The following is a 25,299-nucleotide window of genomic DNA, read 5'->3' as shown; positions in this document are numbered from 1 at the left end:
AAATGAATGAAAAAGGAAAAATACAAAAAAAATTATAAAAAAATAAATTCGCAATACGATCCACTGTCTTTTTCTTTATGCTCTAACTAAATATTAGTTGCATATAAATATTATACTGTTGTTAAAATCGTTTGGAATTTTTTTTTAAAAAGATGTGCACAGCATCAAATACTTGTCTATTAACAGTAAAGTTACATTGATTAATATGTACCATGTTATAAAATTTCTACAGACACTGGTATGATAAAATTATGTACAGTATGTAACATTATTTCCCTTTTTATGGCATATGTACCAGAAAGAAAAAAATGTTCAGTATCTTCCTTTGAATTACCACAATACTGGCAAGTGGGTCTTCATTTAAGAAATCTTCATATAAATGTGCATTTAAGTTACTTACATGTACTTATACTCTGTGCCAAGATATTCTCGATTCACATTTTGAAAACATTCCCCATTATAAATCTCCGAAAGAAATCTGTTTTCTATCGTGGTGGGGTTTTTTTGAGTGAAAAATGATGTCAATGAAAATATCTTTTTATGAAACTTTTTCCTTTCGTCGATTTTCATTGTACGTCTTTCACGGGTATTAAAACTCGTCGAAATATGTTGTATAAATATCTTGGAACAGACTACGATAGGTTTGTAACTGACTGACCACAGATATATATATATATATATATCGGATCGATAAGTCTCATAGACGGCGAGGTAATAATATATAGACCAGATAATGAAGTCTTAAGAGATAATGATAAAGAAAATATTTCGTACGATTGGCGTAGTACTAGTATCTCGATCATGATAAGACTATGTCTCTCGTAATAATGACGCGGTTTTTTTTTTTACGTACGTTCGATTCAATTTACAACTCATGATATCGTATGTACGACCAAATTCTGTTTTATCTACTCTGTATCTTGTTCATACATGTTTTTTTTACTAGATTTACTCTCTTAACAATCGTAAGAATTTTTTAATGACCTATCAAAATCAAATCCTGGCTTTTATGGGTCAAGACTTGGAAAAAACTTGAAGGACGTTTTGGTTAAAAAAAAAAGTTTTCGGATCAGGTTAAGACCCATAAATCTGAGATTTGATCTCAGTCAATGAGTTTCTCAAATTTTGTAATAGGAATTTGAAAAAATAAGATCATCTATTAGAACTTTTTTGGCCTGAAGAACTGTGTTTGTGCTCGGTTTGAAATTATTCAAATTTATATCGATATTTATATGTTTATTGATTCATTAAACGCCATGTCTGATATGACGCAACAGGGGTGCGGCATCACACAAACATATGGCCATCAGTAAGGACCCTATGATACCACAGCCAAGGACGTAACCGATTCTTGTGGAGGAGGTACGGTTGTCTTTTACACTGATCTTGGACCGGATGTAGGCGTTTGTTTTCTCCCTTTCTACTTTTAGCTCTTTTTTCATTTCATCCATTTTTATGATAAGCTCGTCTGTTGAGTTAAATTGATATCCCACAGCTGCGCTCGGACATAGGCAAGCTGTAATAAATAATGGAAATATTAAAGGGGCATGGTCACGATTTTGCTTAAAAATTATTTTTCCGATTTTAATATTTACAATGTTTCAGAAAGTCATATTTAATAGGCAAACGCAATTTGAGTGTCATTTGTTGAGTTATAATCGAGTTACAGAGCTTGAAATTCTTCGCTATGTAAACAAAGCGTTTGTTTATATTTTGAACGTTGAAGTAAAAATTTCAGTTTTAAATCTATGCTTAAGATAAATAAAAAGATTGACAAATAAGCTGGAAAAAGAATTTTTACTGGTATATTGAACTTATGTAAACAAAAACAGGGCACGAGCCTTGTTTACATGATAAAGAATTGTGAGCTCTGTATCTTGCTTATAATTCTACGAATGACTCTTAAATTTAATTTGACCATTAGAAATGCATTTCTAAAGCGTTGTAAATAATAAAAACTTAAAAATAGAATTTGACCAAAATCGCGACCATGCCCCTTTATGTAAAAAGTAAATATTCTTACATGATAATATACAGGTGACAATAACATATACAAGGAATAAAATGACCGTTCATATAATTATGTGTATATTTATGTAATATAAGGACGTATAATCACGAAGCACACTAAAACATGTGTAACCTGTCGAAAAAAGCTAGGGATTGGCACAATAAAATGACCGTTCATAGGAAGTTAATCGCGAAGCACACTAAAACATGTGTAACCTGTCTAAAAAAGCTAGGGATTGGCACTGTACTTTTCAGAAGGTATAATGAATGGATTTATGTAGTGACAAAAAATGTGATAGGAACTAAATGATCTTTCTTGTTGTCATCAGGCGGAAAAATGACTAGAAAAACAAAACATAAAAAAGAATTTGTAGTTCAGTTCACGGCAAAGGTGAAACATTGTGTGCTGAATAACGAATTTGTTATTGTCAGAGAAGAAAATAATGACAAGACAGGTGTAATCAGATACATACATTGTATATTTTTGTTCTTTATTGTATGTTTTTATTTCTTTATTATGCGTTTAATAATTATGCAGACATTCCTTTTCCCTATATCTGTAATCGTTGTTCAAGATTTGATCCACCTTGATTTAGCGATGAACACAACTGTGTCTGCTTTGACTGGCCATGGTGAATGGATGTGCATTTATTATATTTTTTATTGTCTTTCTAATCAAATATATCATAACTTGTCTTTTCAATACAACTGTCTTACACGTACATTTAAAAAGTGTTAAGAAAGTTCGTTCTGGTTGTAAATTGACAAAAGATAAATTGATAAAAGCAATATTTCTGTTTCAAATTCACACTGGATTTTCTCTCAACATATCATCAGTAATCCTCCCCTATGTGCACTCTCTGGTGGTGTCATAGAGTGATGTAAACATTTATATCTATTACGTCATCAAACAAAATGACGAGTTCAGTGAAAAAGCAGACGTCTTGCACAAGTGTCGATACTGTCAACGAACGAGCCCAGGCTTTGGATTTATTAGATGCAGGATTCGGTGTGAAGGCTGTGGTTAAACAACTGTGTAAAAGTGAGCAATGGGTAACAAAGTGGAGACGCAGGCTAGAGCAAAATAAACAGCTCACCGACCAAGGTGGCAAGGGATAGTTATTTTGGTCGAGGAAATGTGAGGCAGATAGTGCTCATATATGTGATTTAATTTTTCAGTAGATTTTTAAATTTGCTAAAATTGGTTTGCACGCAGGTGACACATGGTCCCGACTCTTGAGAATTTTTAAACATTTCAGAATAAAACAAGTACAACTTACATATAGCACTGTATAGAATAGCCAGGGACGGTCTCCACATTTTCTGAAAAATTGCCCTTTTTCACGTTTTCACGGGTCCAGCACCACGCTCCAGTCCCGAGCAACTGCCATAAACTAACATAGGATTGGTAGCTTAATGTAAACCCATGCAAATAATCACCAATTGATGGGGGGTCAATCACCTTCTTTTCGAGTGACATTTTGTGTTCTGAACCCACCCTACTTTTCAAGCACAAAACGTAAAGTGGAGATTTTGGCCACAGTTTCGCATTTTCATTCCATATCTGATGAAAAGTGCTACCAGTATTAAAGTGTCATATATTATTGAAATTGACATGAGCTCCTCTGTCCACAAAATGAATGCAGTAAATATTCTAGCAATTTATACCCCTCAAATAACCAGCCAAACCTCAGGTTCTCCCTTTATTTCAAAATTTTGACCGGGTCTTTCCTTCGAAACTATCCCTTGCCACCCAACCGAGATCTTTCCTTCGAAACTATCCCCTGCCACCCAACCGAGATCGGGCTGACCGTCGAAAATAGTAGGCGTAGTAAAAAGGAAAGTCGAGAACATAAAATACAAAAGAGGAAAATCAACAAGAAAATGCAGCAAGGAACTCAGGAACTCGGGCTTTAATGTGAGTCATGTGACTGTGTTTAATTATTTACGGAAAGTTAAAAAATGGAAGGCATTTAAACGATCAAGAAATCCGCTTCTGACGAAAACACAACGTCAAAAAAGATTGAAATTTGCTCGTGATCACAAGCACTTGACAGCTGAAGACTGGGAGAACTACATCTTCAGTGACGAATCTTCAAAATATCTGTTTCATGTTCCGAACCAACAAGACGATGTTGTGTGGGGGTCCCAGTCGGATGAGGTACCCGACGTCAGCTGCGTCAAGTCAAGCGCCAAAGTCATGATCTGGGGTGCAATTGAAGTTAACTGTTTGTCAAATTAAAGATACACATTGTTCCATCCGGCAAAACTATACATGCAAAATATTATGTGGATAAAATTCTTCAAAGAGAACTTAAACCTGCACTGAATCGACAAAAAAACACTGGCAGGATTGATGAACAAAAGTTGGTTCAATATCCAGGAAACGCTAAGCTTGTTCAAGATGGTGCGACACCTCACACTGTCCTAGTAACACATAATTGGTGTAAAAATAATTTACCAAACTTCATTTCGAAAGAAGAATGGCAATTCCCCAGATCTAAACTGCATAGAAAATCTCTGGAGTATTCTGGACTGTGAGGCCTGCAAGGATCCGCGCCCGACATCCATGGACCAATTACGCCGCCGTCTTCAACGAGCATGAAAGGAGATACCTCAGAAACATTTGATTTCTTTAATTCATTCAATGCCAAACAGAATTAAAAATGTACTGAAAAACAAAGGTGGTTTATCTGGTTATTAAAAATCAAAAAACTTACGAAGGAGTTGTTTATTAATGAATAGTAAGTAAATCACGGAACGAACTTTCTTAACACCCTTTACAATCGGGCTAAACGTGTAACATTTCATCAACCTTTATTGGCTTTCATAGGTGGTATCGTTTGTATTTCCTCTATTTACGATATAAAAAAGTTTGGAAAAAATCTTACAGACCTGTATAATATATGTGACCTATAGATACAGACAACCCGGATTTCATTTTCTTAACTCCAATAGTAGTATTTTTATGAACAGCTATAAATAGCCTCAATTAAGTTATGAAGTTAATATTTTTGAAATAATACCAACTAGAATAAATTTCAGTGGAACTGTAATTATAAATCATATTGAGAATAGATTACATTTCAAACTTTTATAATTTTTTTGTATTTAAATTAAATCAAACCTTCACAAACAGGCTCCGTGCCATCCCATGTTGCATTAGGAAGGCAAGTTCTCAATAGGGTACCATTTAACAATGCATGGTGCGGCGCGCATGTCATCGACAGTATCCCACCAATCTGTGTGTGTTGGCTTAACACGGTGACTGAAGAGGTTGACATTTTCTCAGGACATAATGGCATTGCTGTGAACATAATTATATTTAAATCAAGTATTAAAGTTCTTTGTTTAAAATTGAAAATGTAGTCAAATTGTTACTGTTCGAATCTTAAGAACAATTTTAGTTCTTAAGGATGTCGTTTACTCATGCTTTGAGTTGTCAAATTTGGGTTGTTATAAGGTTCAATGTCATTAGTGAATTTTATTCTTAACACCAAGATTATTGATGAAATTAATTATTGTAGACATAACATTCGATATCTCTACTAAATTATCGAATTAGGCTCAAAACCATAATTACGGACGGATTACAGCAAAACAGAGGATTTACAGACAAAATTTTCAAGCTTTTTATCAGTACTATTATAAAAACAGTTTAAAAAATTGTTACTCAATATAGCATATTTTCTGTTGGTTTTTTCTCATTTATTCATTAAGATAATTGTATGGCACGCAATTAAAAAATATTGATAAATCCTTATATTCAAAAACAATAAAAACTAACAGTTCAATAGTATAAATTTTATACTGTTGTGATTTACTTTTTTTGGTAAATTTCATCGAAAATGGGTAGGAATTTGAAAACTGGTAAAGGAAATTCGAAGTGGAATTTTTTTTTTAAATTATTACCAAAAACTTATGCTTTGTATCTATTTAGTGACTCTGCCATTCATAAACTGTATTTTATTTTCGAGAGTTTGATTATTTGTAAAAATTTCACAGTCAAGAAAATCACAACCAAGTGAAAATTTAAAGGCTTTTTTCTTAATTTTTCAAAAAATATTCAATGGCATTTAACTCTTAACCCCTTTGCAAAAGGAAAACTCGTTAACCACATATGCAATAGGGCTATCGATTAGCCTTGTACTTTGTTAATTGGCAGGTAATGAAAACCCGTATGTTATTTAAAAAAGTAAAGAAGGCAGTCGCGCTTTTTATCTGTGAAATCCCTTTTTTCTGTTCGATCACCGAAGTTTTTATGCTTAAAATGTTTTGATCGATAATAAATCGACCACACAAAATATAATGTGGTGTTTTTTGTTTGTTTTTTTTTTTTTGGGGGGGGGGGGGTCCATTTACGCTGACATAAATGAATTGACGTACGTCAACCAGTAAATATTTGCAATTCATATCAAATCACATGAATTACAATGTATGTTTGTATAATATATCTTGACTATCAAAAGACTATTGTTATGCATTGACTAGATTCATTTTCGCTCAATGCTCTGCACTTTGCAATTATTTACTACATGCATGAATTTGATTTCCGCTTCAAAATACGAAATAGCGGATGTCATGTATAAAAGAGATAATTCGTTAAATGCAAATATCGAATTTGTATGCTAAGTTCTAATTGCAAATTAATGTAATGTTCCATGTAATGAGAAAAAAACCAATTAATTTCCAAAGATGTATATATGGATGCATTGCCAAAGGCTAAACAGTATAAGAATGAACCATATCATACATGAAATAATATGTTTTGAAAGATAAAAGTATTAAGAAACTCTGAATTTATCGATTTGAAAAAAAAATGCCTTTCTATGATAAATCTAACCGCAGCATATACAAATCACAAGTCTTTCCAACAGAAGCCAAACCAGAGACTTTAATTCAATATCTAGGTTAAGCATGGGTTGTCATGAAAAAACACTTGTCATGGCATCAAAAGATAAAATATATATGCAATTTCTAAACAATTTTGAAAACACTTTCTTTAACCTGAGGTCATTCAAAAGGAGGCCAGACGTTGACCCGTTTGTGCACGGATTAACATTGCATGTGATATCGAACATTTACGAAATAGATACATCGACACACAGTATTGTTGACATTTTAATAACCAAACTTTAAGCAGCCTATAATAATGCTATTACATTCACTACTCTCTGCTTAGTTAGAATAATCTAACTGTGTCTCGGGACAGACCTTCACCAGTTAAAATGTCTCTCATATACCTGTTATGTATCAAAAAATTGCAGAAGCGCTCCGAAACAATTTTGGAGAAAATTCATGAAGCTGCATTGAAAATAATAGTGAAATTATTCATAACAAACCATTTTGAGGCTGTAAATACCTTTCATCTTAAAATTTAATTCATATTAATGAAGAATTCAACACTTTAACACCAACGTTATTTACTCGCTTCGAATTAAAACACCATGTTGACATTCGGAACTTTCGGGATTTTTCATATTAAATGCAGAGTTAGAGTTATCTCCGTATTTCCTTTGATGAACAGAATTTACAAATTTTCAATGAAAATTTACACGTTCTTGTAATATCGTTTCTGATTTTATCCATGCAAATGAGATATTGTGGAAACATAAACAAACTAGTAGGCTAATTGTTCTTGAACAATTAGAGGTCTTTCCACCTTGATATTTTTAATGAATTGCTAGATTGCTCAATAAGGTATACAAAACAATCATTCTACCTATGATACATGTTGTACTATAAAATGGGAAAACCACAAAGCCATAAAATGATAAATGATTTTTAAAGAATTTTTTTTTAAGCCATTTGTTTAAGAATTCCATGTTGTATATATCGTTAAGATTTATTGAATTACATTTCTGAATTTTTTTCCACTATGAACAAAACTGAGCCAATTGAATATTCTTTACACAATCATATAAACAGTAAAGCTAACAATAGAATAGAGTGCTCTAGAGGCTAGCTGTCTTTGTACAAAATGAATGGGTTGCCTGTAAAAAACAAGTTCCACTTGATTAACCACAGGACTTGATGTGATACCTGGCTGACCCAATTGAATGCCTTATTGCGCAATCCAGCAAGCTATTGAAACCCTTACTATAATTCTGTTTATCAAATGATATGAAAATTCATTAATTAACCATCTTTCAAATGACCATAACATTTGACCTTTATGTCATTTTGTTAGGCCAAGGTAGACGCTTCTATTGCAAGTGGTCAGAACTCTCTATGATATATAGTAAAAAAAAGTTGAAAGTGATTTTATTAAAGTTTCAATACTTTCAGTTGCAATAACTCCTAGAAGGGGGCCTTAGATCTTTTCGGTATGATACGCGGGCATGTTAAGGCTTCCCGATGCGATATGTAGAAAGTCACTTGTCTGTACTTCATACGATATGACGTCATAATTAACTTTGACGTCACGATCTGCATTCCTGTCGATAGTTCTCAGGGAATGTATCTTAACGTTAAAAGTGAATTATATCAAACCAGTATAATACCGCATGTTTCCTTTATATAGATGTTGCAGTTAATTCTAGACGTACAGAATTCATTCATACTAAAAACCAGTATCAAATAATCGGCAGTTTTAAAGCTTCGTTTTAAGTTAAAGACTATTTATAAACTAGTGGTTTGGAGACTCTCCCTGCTACGTGTAAACAACTGAATGAAGAAATTTTAATGCATGTAAAACCAGCTTGGCGCAGGTGAAAGATCAACACAATTTTAGAATATTTTACGTAAAATTGGTAGAGAATATAAGTACCAATGTGAATCGTGCTGCGGAAACCTACGGATTTACCCCATTTTTTTGTAAATCGCTTTTGATTAGTAAAAATGTGCATTATTTTGATGATTTTGTGGAATGTTTCAGCAATATCTTCTATAAACGAAATATCTATTTCTTTCCCAAGCAAGAACTTCAAAGTTTATGACTTAACAAAGGATTTTTCTTAAAAATATGTATGATTTAATGTCATTAATCACCTGCGCCGATGCGTTTTAACTAGATCATTTGCAATATTAGGATTCGCCTGTCACGTGATTACGAAGTACATATGACGTCACAAAAATGCATCAAATATAATGTTTAACATCGATGTCAATAAATGTAACATAGATGTAAAGAAATACTCCCGGTAAAATTATTTTTGCCATGATTCAAATAATATCGTTTTCCAGCCGTATTTTAGCATCGGGACGCCTTAAAAATGCTGCGTAGATTGAAGAACCCTCAAAGTGTACTGAAGACAATGGTAGAAGTTCCATATCTCTATCTCTTATGGTTTCAGAGGAGTAGCGATAACAAGCATTTCGTACAATAGGGGCTATAACTCTGTAATTATTCAAAGGTATAAGCCAAGGGGCTATATTTTAAAATGTCTTAAGATGTCCTACTTCATCCATAAAAAAGTTTTTCTCTACCAACCTAAACAAAAGAGATATAAAAACTCATTAATTTACGGCTTCTCAAATGACCTTGACCTTTGACCTTTATGTCATTTTGTTCGGCCAAGGTAAACACTTCCATCCCAAGTGGTCCAAAGTCTCTATGTTAAATAATAAAAAAGTTGGAAGTGATTTTATGGAAATTTAAATACTTTCAGGGGCAATAACTACTACAAGGGGGCCTCAGATCCTTTTGGTATGAATAGATTGAAGAACCCTCTAAGTGTAATGAAGACATTGGTAAAAGTTCCAAATCTCTATCTCTTATGATTTCAGAGGAATAGCGATGACAAGCATTTCCTTCTCAAAGGGCATTAACTCTGTTAGTTCTGGGAGTTCTTTGACACAGGGTCAATTGGTACCATAAATTTTAATGAGCAATTACATAAAGTTTAAAGTGTTTGGATAACTCTAATAATAAAAAAGTCACCCCGAGCTAATTAGAAAAAAAGAAGAAGAAAAAACATAAAGAAATCAAGAGGTCTTTCACCTGAAAGGTGGAAAGACTTAAAGAGTTGCCCGTGATTTAGCGTGAAGGTAATATGCATGCACAAGATAGTAAAATCTAAAAAAAAACCCAGATGATTATTTAAATTTTTAAAAAGAAATTTTCGTTGATTATTAATTAGCGAAGCTTGATTGAAAAAAAATAAAAATAAATTGGTAATTTTGAAGTACGAATGATTTTTAAAATATACAAAACAAAGGACAGTACTCTTCTGATTTCTAAGAATTAAAGCCCAAAAATTCGAGTTTATTATTTTAATATAGTAGTAAGGATTATAATGCTTTTGATATTCCCTAATAGTCTGATCATTATCAAATTATTTTTGCTATTAAGAATACATTAGTTTGACATACGTTACGTTTGATTTTTGGGAGTTGATTTTAAACAACTCTCCTATGCAGTTACTCGGACAAACCGAAAGTGAAACAGTGTTTGGACCTCAGCATTAGTTCTTGAAAATAATTGATAAATTCGATGTAATGAATGCTAAAGCATTGTTTTTCAAGGAAACTTATTTATAAATACCTTGAAAATAGTCAGATTTTAAATGGTACGAACAATTTAGATATTTTTTGTAGTCGTATGTATTCCTACGCCAGAGTTCAATATAGTATCTTCAAGTCGACGCTCGGCTGTCTCCGTAAATCTCCGACAAGCAGAGAGTCTCTCTTGCTTGTCGGAAATTTACGGTGTCAGCCGAGCGTTTGGTTGAACGAGACTAGAGTTCAATCTTGCTTGGATCCATACAATTTTCGAGAAATATTTCCATTACTGATACATAGTTTGATTGAATTAATTTTATCTTTAAATATTATTTAACATGATTCATATGGGGTTTCTCGACATTCTTGTCGGAAAAAGTCCAAAAATTCATATGATAAAAATATGCGTAATTCAAATACAAATTAGAAACTACATGTACTTGTCATGCAAAATAACATATCATTGGTTTTTGAATAAATAAACTTCGAGAAAATCAACTCCCGTCAGTTCTTCAGTACTTTGATTCTTTCTGGGTTGTATTATTGGATTTGACTTGTGCATATGAATAGCTAATCGTAACATTTTACCCACAGAATGATTTTCTTCATTGTTTTAAAAAAAACCGTTTATTGTTTCTGGAAAGAATCGGTTAAGACTTCTTTTTAAATGATCAGTTAATGTCGGTTTGTGTCGATTACAAACAAAATAGAGTTTGCAAAATGAACTACATATGCATGAACAGTATTGATTTTTAACTGTCTTTTTCATAAATCACATTCTACTGCTTTATCGGTTAAGCTAAAGATTTGATCAACTAACAGGAACTAAAAAAATGAAATTTCACTACCCAATGACAATTCTGTAGTGCTAGTAATCTTATATAGATAGTAGTTCTTTGTTGATAACATGTTGTATATTTTATAAAATGATATGATACACATAAACCCCACCAAACGGTATCTTTATTCCAACGTACCCAAAAACTAAATTCAAATTCAAATAAAATGGTTTAAATACCAATAGTATGAAATGTTTCTTCAACGATTCACAAAAACAATAAAATCAAAAAGCAGCATGAAATAAAAAGAAAGGATTGAAATAAGTTTTCTTATGTTGAGACCTTAGGTGCTTTGAACCCCACTCTCATCCGCCTTCGCTGAAAAGAAATACTTCCTTTTGTTACATTTTTTTTCTCTGTTTCTGTATTGTTGGCCAAATACTAGTATTGTGGAGAGAGTTAATTCAGAATCAAACTTAGATACTAATGTATCTGGTGGTACTTTATCAGTGTAATCAGAAGTAAAAAAAAAAAGTCCATTTATAGCTTTGATATTATTTCTAATGTTCCATTATTTTAATTCTAACTTGATTTGTTGTTCACTGGAGTTTAGGTTTTTTAAAAGTTCATTTGGTTAATATAGTTGAATAGGGGTTAATAAAGGATAATACATTTCTTTATCATCAGGAAATAGTGGCTTGTTTGATTTCATTAAAGGTCAGTTCACTGTACATAAGTGTTCATTAAGTACATGCAGATAATGGCGGAGCGTCATTAAAATTCATCGAAGTATTTTAATGTTGAAAAAAAATTAACGATTGCTATGATTTTTGTATGTATCATTTCATTCAGCCCATTCCTTCGTTATAGAAAATGATCCGTTTCTTGTATTTTTCATCAAAGCGCACTAAACTGTTATTGATGAATTTTTATTCTTTTATTCACATTCTGAATATAAATGAAATATTTTTATCAATTTGAAAACTACGATAGTTATGTGATAATTACAAATACGAAGAGGATAATAAATATGTGGTCATGGAAAATTATAAATAGCATCCAATAAAGAGACAGGGTTAGTTCTCCGTACTACATGGTGCATATAAATGTTGGACGAAATTGGAAAAAAAATGATGATTATGAATTATTGTTTAAAAAAATAAAAATATGAGGCTCTTACCAGAACATACGGGAGGGTCACCTATCCACTGTCGTCCAATCCCGCACACTCGGTTTAGGTTACCGGAGGTTAGCTCGTATCCGCTTACACACGTGTAATTTGTAACTTCATTGCATCTTGTCTTGTTTGTTATGATATTAGTGTTGTTAAATTCTTCAAATCTGCAGTCTGTTTCTTTGTTTAAAAAATAACAACATGCAAACCATTATCAAAGCACAAGGAAAAATATTGTGATTAAAATTTGTGTTTGTATTTTCATTTTATTTTCAACTTGCTGAATAAATTCAGAACCATCTTTTAATTTCCCAATATGGATTTAAAAAAGATAGTAAGGCATTATTTTTTCGAGGTGAATATTATTTACCGTTAAATACCGTTAGAATTCTTATAAAGAGGACAAAGATAGGCAGTCTAATTACTGCAAAATACAAATGATCAGTTTATATTGAACAAAATAATGAATACTAAACCAAACAAAGTTGTAATTAACAAAAAATAGACAGAATTTCATACCAGGTTTAAGATTTCAGCTTGCTATAGTCAATAACTTTAAGATGGTGATGTTAAAGATGTATTTGAGTACTTCATATAGTATTTTTGCAGTGTATGTTAGAGATACCAAAACAATATATGGGGGTATTGGTTAACTTGTTTACCATTTTTATCCCTTAATTGAAAACTAATGGTAAATATTTAAAGAATGAATTGGCATTTGTTCAGCCACAGCTGAACCGGTCCCAAATGCAACAATAAAAAAATGCTAAATTTCACGGACATTCTTTGCAACTAAAATTTAACAATAAAATAACATTAAAACAAGACTGACATTAAAACAAGACTGACTTATTCCTGCTATTCCTTTTTATAACATTAAACTCAGGTACTGCTGAGCTACAACAACAACAAAAATAAAAGATACCATTTCAAGTTAGATTGGAGTTTAGAATTCATGAATAAATAAAAGATAGTCGATTTTAAATTGCAGTACATTCCATCAGAAACCCTTGACCCATCGTTTTTACTAAGTCTAAAATAAACGAACGCATACATGTACTTTTATTATACTTTCATGTTAAATACTGAAATGTGATTGGTTTAGACGCAGTTGGTAATCCGTTCTATTACCATCAGCGTTAGCAACACACTTGGCAACGGGTAACACAAAAAATTGCTACATGCCCGTAAATTATGCGCGTACAGTTCGCCGTTGAATTCACTTCATTTCTATATAAAAGCAGTAAAATTGTCTTTAAAATTAAGACATTCAGTATATTAAGATAAATAGTGCCTGTTTGGGAGGGTAACTGTTGAAATTGACACCCCGAGACAACCATTGTCAACCTCCGCTTCGCGTCCGTCAATTTCAACAGTTACCCTCCCAAACAGGCACTATTTATATAATGCTATTATCATGATTATTTCGCCATTATTCTACACAACAGTATGTATACCAATTTCTCTGCACATTTATCTTCTCTATAACTAAATTTTATCGGGAAATGATATTATTACATCACCTTTTTTATCTTATTATTATGCACATATGCAAAAAACTCCATGATTGTAATAAATGACAAATATTTCTTTTTCAAGATTTTTTTTAGGAATTTGCTCTCTAAATACTTTGAAGTGGATGAGTGTTAATTTTTTTTCTTTTAATTTGAAATAAAATCTCTTAGTGATTCAAGAAGGGCAACATTCTTCCAAAACCAAATAAACATACAAAAGTAAAAAAAAATGTTAATTGTTGATCGGTGAACTATATTAAACTTTTCTTAGTCTGGAGAATTAAGTCTAAAATATTGTTAATGTACATGTATTCAAATAAAGAGCAGGTTGGTAATGAAATGCATGCATTCTTTTAATTCTCAAAACGGATGATTGTTGAAATCTATACTAGTGAGAGACCCACCTTCATAGAATCTCCACGAACTAGTGTAATGCGTCATCACTGCAAGATAATTGACATCATACTGAATGCTCTGGGGATGACTGACAACTATAATGTCATCAGCTCTGGACCCTTTTCCTAGTCGAATGGTATTATTATACCAGCTGATCCACAGTTGTACATAATCGGCACTGTTTAATATTCCTGGTGATTCAATCCATTCACAAGTCATCCTTAATGCACGAATGCAAGACATTTGGTTCAACTGTCCACCGATGACGATTTCATAAAATTGGCTCCAATCGTCGCGTGGTGTGGAAAGGTCTTTGGTCATTAATGCAACATGAACATCAGTCGAAGCGTTGACCCAAAACTCTACATAACCTCTTCCACCAGCGTTTAAGCAAAATGTGCTGAGTTGGAGGTAGTTGCTGTCTGATGAAATTTCAATGTATCCTATATGTATAAGCCATCAGATTGTTAAAAATGTGTCAACAAATTGGAAATTGGTATATGGACATGTAGTTTTAATGCTCTTTCATATACAAGTATTTTGAGTGTTCTTTAATATCTAATAGTATCTTCCTTTTTAAAATAAAACGATAATATGACAATTAACCCTAGTCCCTTTTTGTGGCGGTGTCAAAGGCATTTTTTGATTAAAAATACTACGCATTTTTGGTGTTTTTAGAAAAATATATTAATACGAAATTTATTGATTGTTACTCAAAACAACACAGGTATACATTTTTTTATTTTAACAAAAATCTAATTATATCACTATCACATCTGTTATAATATTTATCATTTTCGTTAATAAATTATAGTCCTTTTTTATATAGATAAACAGATTCATGTCCACCATAAACCAAGAAATGTTTTTAAAAGGTTTGCATTAATTTAGTCATCCTAAACTTTAAGCATTATATGCCTTTTCATTGTCTTTGCCTGTAAAAAAAACCCCACTACAAATCAACTCTGTATTGTATAGTCCAGTTCGCTCCTTTTGTTTGTTGGTATTAGATTTATTGAAACGTTAAATGAATTTAAATGCTGCGTCAGTTTAGTCTTCAGGTATGGAACGCCATTGCTGCATTAAGGTCAATTTCATATTATATGAATTGGTATATTTTTTATATGCAATAGTAATATCATTATATGCAGTGATAACATCATTATATACTGTAATTTCACAATTATATTCAGGGGTAAAATCTTTATAAGAAGTGGTAACACCATTACGTTATGTCGTCAAATCATTATGTGCAGTAGTTTATTCATTATGTGCTATCAATAAATCTTTATATGATATGATAAACTCATTTCATACAGAGATGAACTCATAATGAACTATTATTCAATCGTTATTGTTATGTGGTGCACTCTTCATGTGCAGTTGCAAAATCCTTTTATGCAGTGCAACTTCTTGACATTAGGTGATAAGTTCATTATATGCAGTACTAACATCATGTTATGGTGTATTAAAACCATTATGTATGGTGGTAAAACCTTTATGTATTGCGGTGAAAGCTTTACATGCAACGGTAAATCCTTTATATGATGTGACAATTTTATTATATGCCGTTGTTGAGTCATTATATGATGTGGTCAGTTCTTTAAATGATGTGAGCATTTCATTATATGGAGTGGTAACTTCTTTATATGCAGTCGTAACTCTTTATGATGAGGTTGTAAACTGGTTCTCGCTGAAAAGTTTTAATGGGTAAGAGGTCCAGTTTTATTTTGAAAAAGATGCCGCATTCATTGTGATAGTGTACATGAGAGAGAGAGAGAGTTTCTCTGTTCTTGATACATCGATGTGTGATAAATGGAATAAATTTTTAGTAGAGTACGCATTTAATTTAAAAAGTAAAATAAATTTCAAAAAATGATTGTACCCTGTAGAAATTTAATACCCCCTCTGCTTCTAGACCCGCGCATACAGTTAGGGAGATAACTTTATGTATCTTGATGTTAACATAGAAAAATTTGATTTCTTCTTGCTACCGTGTTTTAAATATACATGTAATTCTTCGGAGCTTAATTAATAAATCTAATTCTGTCTCTTCAAAAACGTTTAAATTGAGCTACTTTGCTCTTTAAAATCATTTTAATAGCATCCATATAAACCGTTGCGCTTGGAACAAACTTGTCCGTACATCGCTGGTTCATGCATTATTGCACGGCTTGCTTATAACGATGTCGAACAATATGTACATATATTATTGAAATGGACATTTTTTACAAAAAAAAATACATTAACTTTATCGATTGATGTGTTACTTTGTTTTAAAATCCCTCGTTTAGCAGCAGATGTTTACAATTCATGTTTATAATGTGAACAAGGTCGGTAACGTTGAAAAAAAAATCAGCACACAAAAGTCATGTAAAATATTACAACGACAAGCGTTTTGAAACTTATTTATCCCGACATTGATTATATTGATTAACGGGTATTACCTTTTCATGCTATTAAAAATTAATTTAAAAAAACAAGCAGTTAGTCTCGGTGATTATTCGGCCATCCTGCGTAACCACTCGGCTATACTAGACACGATGAAGTCTGCGAAGATTTAAAACACCGTTTTATAAGGTGTCTCACTACACCTTGAAATACACCGTTTTATAAGGTGGCTCACTACACCTTGAAATATTTTTTTTTCAAATCAGCAGAAAATTACTTGATCATGATAGATATCATAATGGATAAGAAGTATTTAGGTCAAATAGGAAGAAAATGTGCAATTTTGGATGAAAAATTACATTTTAAAACATTTAATTCCGTAAACATGAACAAAAACTCTGGGCGGATTCGAACTCATGATCTGCAGTTCAGAAGCCCACTACATTAACCACTGAGCTACGACTATATACAACCCAATCGAACGATATAAACGATTTAACAAAACATTTAAATCGCCATCTTGTGACGTGGTGTCTTAAAAAGTACACGTCTAGGTGTAGTGAGGTACCTTAACTTCAGAGGGTTTTTTTCGCAGTTTGATTTTTAAAAATATGCCTCTTTGAAACAAAACTCGGATATGCCATGAAAATTCTCACATTTTTAGTGTAACCATTTTACAATTTGTTTAATGCATGGGTGACTAGAACGGGGGTGGGGGGAGTCGCGGGGAGGACCCCACCCCAGGAAAATTCAATTTTCTTAAGTTTCCATAAATTTAGGACCCACCCCTTCGGCAAACTCAGTATTCATCGGAACCCCCAACCCCCCCAACCCCCCGAAAAAAATTTCTGGATCCGCGTATAAGATGGTATTATAAAAATGATATGAAGATATCTGCAACAGCTTTATGGAAAATAGCACAGGAACTGCAACACCTTCTTTGTAGGATTAAAATACAAAAACACATACCTGGTGAGCTTAAATTTTAAACAGTGGATGAAACAACCATAAAAAGGGGTTAAGACCAACCAATTTCTTTATTATTTAAAAAAAAAATCAAATTTATTTTAAAAATTGAAAACTAATTTTTATTCATGTCTAAGAATGAAAATCTGTCTATTCCTTTTGTGTTGGAGGCATTGAACAGCGAGAAGCAGCACCTACCTGGTACATTGAAACAAAGGTCTTTCCACTTTGATTTTAAAACGCTTGCTTCATTTTTTGTAATTTCTTTTACTCTAAAATTAAAAGCATACTCTACTTATAATACATTTGATTTTTCACACAAAATGGGTTCAATGAGTGATATTATGATATCAATGTTTAAAGTACATATAAACTCTCTCTCTCTCTCTCTCTCTCTCTCTCTCCTCTCTCTCTCTCTCTCTCTCTCTCTCTCTCTCTCTCTCTCTCTCTCTCTCTCTCTGTAGTTAACAAGGAAATGTGCATCGTCACAATGAACGCGGCATCTTTTTCAAAATAAAACTGGACCTCTTCCCCATTAAACTTTTCAGTAAGAACCAGTTTACAACCTCATCATAAAGAGTTACGACTGCATATAAAGAAGTTACCACTACATATAATGAAATGCTCACATCATGTAAAGAACTGACCTAATAATATAATGACTCAACAACGGCATATATAATAAAATTGTCACATCATATAAAGGATTTGGAATTGCATGTAAAGCTTTCACCACAATACAATAAGGTTTTACCACCATACATGATAGTTTTAATACATTATAACATGATGTTAGTACTGCATATAATGAACTAATCACCTAATGTCAAGAAATTGCACTGCATAAAAGGATTTTGCAACTGCACATGAAGAGAGTACCACAAAACATAACGATTGAACAATAGTTCATTATGAGTTCATCTCTGTATGAAATGAGTTTTCATATCATATAAAGATTTATTGATAGCATATAATGAATAAATTTCTGTACATAATGATTTGACGACATAATGTAATGATAATGACATTTCGTATAAAGATTTTACCCCTGAATACAATGATGTAATCACAGTATATGATGATGTTAGCAATGTATATAATGATGCTAACACTGCATATAATGATGTTACCACTGCATATAATGATATAATTATTGCATATAAATGAAATACCAATTCATATAATATGAAAATGACCTTAAGGCAGCTATTGCGTTCCATAATAAATTGTCAATAATTTTTATCTGTTCACAAGTCAGGAATTGAAATTATGCAGTTGAACGATTTGCATTTGTCAAATGCTATTCTTTAAAATCTATACTTATTTCATTAATTTGAGTAAGTAGATGTCAATTCCTACAAATGTTCTAGGTCTTACGCTGTCACATGGGTCATAAAAAGCGAAGGCTTACCTAAGTTAAATTTAATAGTCATTGTGCAATGATAAACAATCATACTTTTATATTAACAGTTTTCACTCATTCATACTATTTTTGCTAAAAAATAAAAAGCACATTTATTTATTCATTCATGTGTACTACAAATTTTTAAAATGTAAACAGCGTAAACACAAGCATTGACCAAGATTAGGTAGGAATATATTACCATAATTACTGGAAGCAATCATCAGATACATTTTATAAACAATTTTGATTTTTAATTTTACGCACAAAAAAAACCGCTAACAATAATGACGCTTTGGCAAATATAGCAATCAAATAATAAACGTTCATGCTTTTTTAGACGTTTCTTTTGTTTGCAAAAATGATAAAACAATACATTGGAATAAAAGTCATGAAATGACGTATATCGAACAAATCAGTAAGGGTTGTAACACGGCTTGACAAGAGCGCACTAGGCGCGACCGAGACAACCGTGTAACAACCATTTTGTCGCATGGTCTTTTTTTCTAGATTGAATGATTTAACTTATCAGGGTTTGATTGATAAAGACTGTAATTTGATAAACAGTCAACAGTGTTCTGAAATACAATAATTTTTTTGGTATGCGAATTAAAAGTGACGGAATAAAAATTGAACTTTCTTTTTTACGTTTATTGTACTTGTACAGTTGATTTCAATAAAGCACTCTGAAATGTTGTAAATTTATTTTTTACTTAAATAATTTGTCCCCTATACATGTACATCCTGTAAAAGTTAAAGTTGACCTAGATGATAAATCAAATGATTAATCATTTAACATTTACCATTAAAAACACCCGTGCAGGCATCATTGAAAAACCACGGGCAATAAATTGGAAACTTGAGGTCATTAAAGTGGAATCATCCTACAATGTCTTTAAGCAAAGGGTATTGCTTATAAGAGCAATATTATTATAAAAGAATCATTGAGTCTATACTTAAGGTACCTCACTACACCAGGAGCCCGTTTCACTAAAAGGTGTACGCCCGGCGTAACTTTACGCCTGTCGTAAGTCCGGACTTAAGTCAAATATTTGGACTAAGGTCCGTTTCACTAAAAGGCGTAACTTTGCGCCCGCTTTAAGTTAAGACAAAACTCTACGCCTAGCCAAGGGTAGTCGTAACTTATGGCGTAAACAGGAATGGACAGCTAATTCTGTTGCTGGGAATATCGGTGCTGACCGTAATGTTAAATTGTACAATTTGTCATGTAAATTTTATTAATTTCATATGAAATTAGGAAATTAGAGAGTTTTGATAGGTGGTACCAATTCTCAAATAGAAACTTACTTACCATGTTTAATGCACACTCTTTATATTTGCACTTGCCGTTTACATGTTAAAATGACATATATATATATATATTTAAACAATCGATATATAGTTTTCATTCGATCATTTTTATTCAATAATTTGATTTACGTTTCATATATTTTTGTATAAATTGGGCAATGAATAATGCATAAAATATACATACATATTTAGTCTTATTAAAGGATTTACCTTTGTTTAACTATCTAAGCTAACACCTTTTACTCACCAAAAATGAAATTTAAAAATAGGAATATATAAAAGTCAATAATTCACTTAGTGAGTTTAAAATTTCAAAATATCCCGCTCACACATATTTTGCGTGGAAGTTGGGGGGGGGGGGGGGGATGAAATGCTTGAAATGCTAGACATTTCTTATACAAATATACCTTTGTACTACATGTGCATCATGTATGTATATTTTCTGCGTTATTCATTGCCTAATTTACAAAAATAAATGAAACGTAAATCAAATTATTGAATAAAAATAATCGAATGAAAACTAAATATCGATCGTCTAAATATGTCATTTTAACATGTAAACGGCAAGTGCAAATATAAAGAATGTGCAAAAAAACATGGTAAGTAAGTTTCTATTCGAGAATTGGTACCACCTATCAAAACTCTCTATTTTCTTAATTTCATATGAAATTAATAAAATTTACATGACAAATTGTACAATTTAACATTACAGTCAGCACCGATATTCTCAGCAACAGAATTAGCAGTCAATTCCTGTTAACGCCATAAGTTACAACTACCCTTGGCTAGGCGTAGATTTTTGTCTTAACTTAAGGTGGGCGCAAAGTTACGCCTTTTAGTGAAACGGACCTTAGTCCAAATATTTGACTTAAGTCCGGACTTACGACAGGCGTAAGGTTACGCCGGGCGTACGCCTTTTAGTGAAACGGGCCCCTGCGGCTTTTGTTCATGTTTACTGAATTAAATTTTTGAAAATGTAATTTTTCATCCAAAATTGCACATTTATGCCTACTTGACTTAAATATGTCTTGTCCATTATAATATCTATCACAATCAAGTAATTTTCTGCTGAGTTGAAAAAAATATTTCATGTTTAGTGAGCCACCTAAATACTGTGATGCATTCTACAAGCCTTGAACCCCGAAATGAAATCAAGGACGCTGATTTTACAACGAATGAGACATTAGTTTAAAGTAATTTGCGTAAATCGTTCAGATACGTTTGAAACAACACTAAATCTTTAGTTGCAAAACACATACATGAAGAAAGTAACAGTGGAGATTTTAAAGAATGTAAGGATTTTGGTGGAATTTACTAAAAATTGTTGGGCACTTCTTAGAGAGTCAGTATAGAGTAAAACTTTTTGCTGAAAAACAATATATGTTCAAATGTAATATTCGTTCAGTAATTTGATAAAGTATCAATCAAGTCTAATAAATGTTAAAATGGTTAAAATTCAAACTGAAAAAGATTCTCACCATAAATGTGTCCTAAGCCGATGAGAAAGATAAAAATGCAAACTGATTCTGTCCTTTGCATTGGCAATAATTTTCTATTCCAATATCTGTACATCATCCAATCAGTCCTTTTTTAATTTAGATACACTGTGATAGAAACTTAAATAACTGCCTACAGCTTCAGTGATAAACTTTCATTTAAATCGTAACATGATTTCAATAGTATTGATCAAAAGTGTTCTAAAACTTGCTCTATAACTTGCATTTGGTTCAGTTGAAAACAACAATAGTGTCAGAAAGAAAAAGACAACAAAAGATGACGCATTTAAAGGGTTTAAAGGTTAGCATGATGATTCAAATAGAAAACAAGGGGAATTCGTAATTTTAAAAAAATAGGTTTAAGATAATTACAAACCTAACTATGAAAATAAATTAGTGACGTTAATATACTTTACATCGTTCGTGGATCTCTGGGTTCATTATTTATTTTTTTTTCAAAGGATTCAAATGCTTTATCCTTTACTAGAAATATAAAAGTGATCATGAATTATTAATGAGTGTAAGCAAAAAAATCTTTAATTGTATGAGATTACACAGAAGTATCTTTATTAACAATGAACTCAGCAATATTGATATATGCCATTCAATAGGAGATAAGATATAAACTAATGAGAACTACGTGTAATTAGACACATAAAGTATTCATGATCAGGGACTGTATGAACATATTTAATAACATGATCGGTAGATACTCTTTTCTTTTCTCCTATAAATTGTATCAGCGATAAAATACTATTTTAAAGGGACTTGGACAGGATTTGAGATCAAACATTTTATTTTTATTTTTCATGTATAAAATGGTTTATTGGTGCATTTTAAATGATTGACCAAAATATTAAATGTTAAAGTCAAGTTACAAGCGAGAGGTAAGAATTGATAGTTATGTAAACAAAGCTCGAGTCTTATAGTTGTTTACAAAAATGTAATGTAGAGAATAACCATTTCTTAGACAAAATGACATGTAAAAACAATTTAAACTAATTCAATATCTTCTTAAATACTATTATCAACAAAAGAAAGTTACATTTGATTGAAATTTACACCAATACAACGAATATATAAAAAATGACAATATTCAAGCTTTGTTTACAAAACAAAGATTTATGAACTCTGTATCTTGCTTATAACTTGATATTTGAGTTTCAAATTTTGACATAGCATTATAAACTTCTATATTTATCAGTATAAACATTGAAAATGGAAAAATAAAATTTGAAAATTTAAAGTCAAATCGTGCCCAAGTCCCTATATGCGTACTTTTCACAGGGTAATTATAAAAACTATGAATATATGATATGATTTGAAAATTTAGGATTTTTTCTATTCGGAGGTAATTAGTCCGAAATAGTGTTCGAGTGCAAGAATGAATGCATTGGGGTTGACACAACTAAGATTTGTTACAGCAATACATTGTACAGTGGATGAGATGGGTATCTAGAACTGAAAAGCGTATGTAGAAGGTAAGTATAGTCACACTTATTAGAATTTCACGTGACAAAGTATGACGTCACCTTTAACGACCAGTGTTTGGAACTTCTCTGTAGGATGGAGACGATGAGGGAACTTGTAAGTCTGGTGGTTATTGACTACAATCTGAAATAAAACAATGAAAACCACCAGGTGAGTATACTTACCTGTCGTGTGAAATTTTAGGTAGTCTATGGGGTTTATTAAGCACATTTTGATTTGCGTTATAATCATAATGATCGTTTACGCTTTAACACACCAAATGTCTTTGATGAAGATTTTGAATAAAACTTATATATTTAATTTAGAAAGAAATACTTGGATGTAATTTAAGAAGAGTTTTTTGCTATTGTACTTTCCAGATAAAATCAATTGTACTTTCCAGATAAAAACAAAACCCGGCCTCCTTAAATGTGTATCATATTATATTTCTGTAGACAAATGTTATCATAATAGATTATTTCAATTTAATGGTAATAATGGTAATGTAGTAAAGTAAATCTAAGGCTTTTTTTTCATTTATTGATGAGTATTAAGGTAGTCCATCCATAACTGAGGTAATTTAACAACTTTATTTGATATGAACTATAATGAACATCTATTTTAAAATTATTATGAGGCTGACATAAACCAATCTCAGGAATATGTGTGCATTCTATTATAAGAACTGCTTATGACCTAACGGTGTGTTATGACCTTGACCCAAGGTCATTTTGGCAAGGTCAAGGTCACTGGCAGAAAACGTGCAAAATTCGTGTCCGGTCCATATCTCTCTTCTGGAGAAACATTGGAAGTTCTTAATTCACACAAAGATTGATAATGACCTAAGGGTGTGTCATGACCTTGACCCAAGGTCATTTGGGCAAGGTCAAGGTCACTGGCAGAAAAAGTGTAAAATTCGTGTCCGGTCATTATCTTTTTTATGCAGAAGCATTGAATGTTCTTACTTCACACAAATATTGCTTATGACCAACAGTTTTAAAAAAAATAGAGCAGTTGTTATTTAAAGAAAATGGACGGTGAAATAGATTCATCCAATATTTTCTATAATTTGAAAAATACACGCATTATGATTTTTATCTTAGCGGGGTATCAATTGTGAGCTTGCTCACAGTACCTCTAGTTAAATCAGCCAAATTTTGAAAGATGCCGTACCAATAATAAATACGTTCCTGGTGCGGAAATGGCAGCCTCTGTCGACATTGATATTGACAAGTTGGAAGAACGTTTTTTTGCCCAGTGTATACAATAAATACGAATATTGTGAAATGTTACATATAGATCCAAATCATTCCGAAGGTGAAAGATTGGAAGCGGTTAACAGTTGATTAATCCTCATTCTACGAGTGCATGCCTCTGTTGATAAAGAATCGGGTGTACTTGTTATTGCACCATTGAATGATACATGCATCATGAAAGCTCAAACAGAAAGACTAGAAAAATAAGGGTTTTGGGCTATTCGTGTTAGACACACTCGTTCGTAAACAGTAGGAAACCATTGTTGATTAAATCAGATATGCTTTGCATTTTTTGATTGGTCGAACGGTTTCAGTAAACCCCAATCAAAATCTAAGAAAAAAATCCCAACTTCTGATAGCACGATATGCTAAGGGTTTGTGAGAAGCGGTGAGAATCAGAAAACCTTGGCTAGCGAAGATGGCTGTAAAATATGACCATCTAATAGTATCTTTTCATTTGCAAAAAAGTTGTAATATTAAGGGGTCTTCTAATTTTTCGCAGTAACCATATGCTTTCAATGCTGTCAAAATCATTTTTTTAACAAGTATACATGTTTTCTTTCTTTTTTGGAGTCCATGGAGTGTAAGCTGTTAAACTGATTAATATAAAATCAAAGAACTGAAGTTCTGAAATTTTCAAGGTCAGGAACATTTGATTTGTAATTGTGCGTATGGTATTCGTAAGACTGGGA

At 32.0% G+C, this 25,299-nt stretch overlaps 1 non-coding gene across 1 annotated transcript; it reads right to left on the bottom strand.

Moving 5' to 3' along the window:
- Positions 1–1,118: 1,118 nt before the first annotated feature.
- Positions 1,119–14,746, bottom strand: LOC105317450 (uncharacterized). Its single transcript, XR_010711224.1, has 4 exons — positions 14,324–14,746; positions 12,412–12,585; positions 5,138–5,317; positions 1,119–1,516 (listed from the first exon to the last, which is right to left on the bottom strand). It is a non-coding gene; the product is annotated as an uncharacterized protein (transcript).
- Between the last annotated feature and the right edge of the window lie 10,553 nt (positions 14,747–25,299).

The sequence above is a fragment of the Magallana gigas genome, chromosome 2 (assembly GCF_963853765.1).
Source record: "Magallana gigas chromosome 2, xbMagGiga1.1, whole genome shotgun sequence".
Classification (NCBI taxonomy): Eukaryota; Metazoa; Mollusca; class Bivalvia; order Ostreida; family Ostreidae; genus Magallana; species Magallana gigas.
Note: the sequence above shows the minus strand (reverse complement) of the source record. Positions and strands in the feature narration are given on the sequence as shown.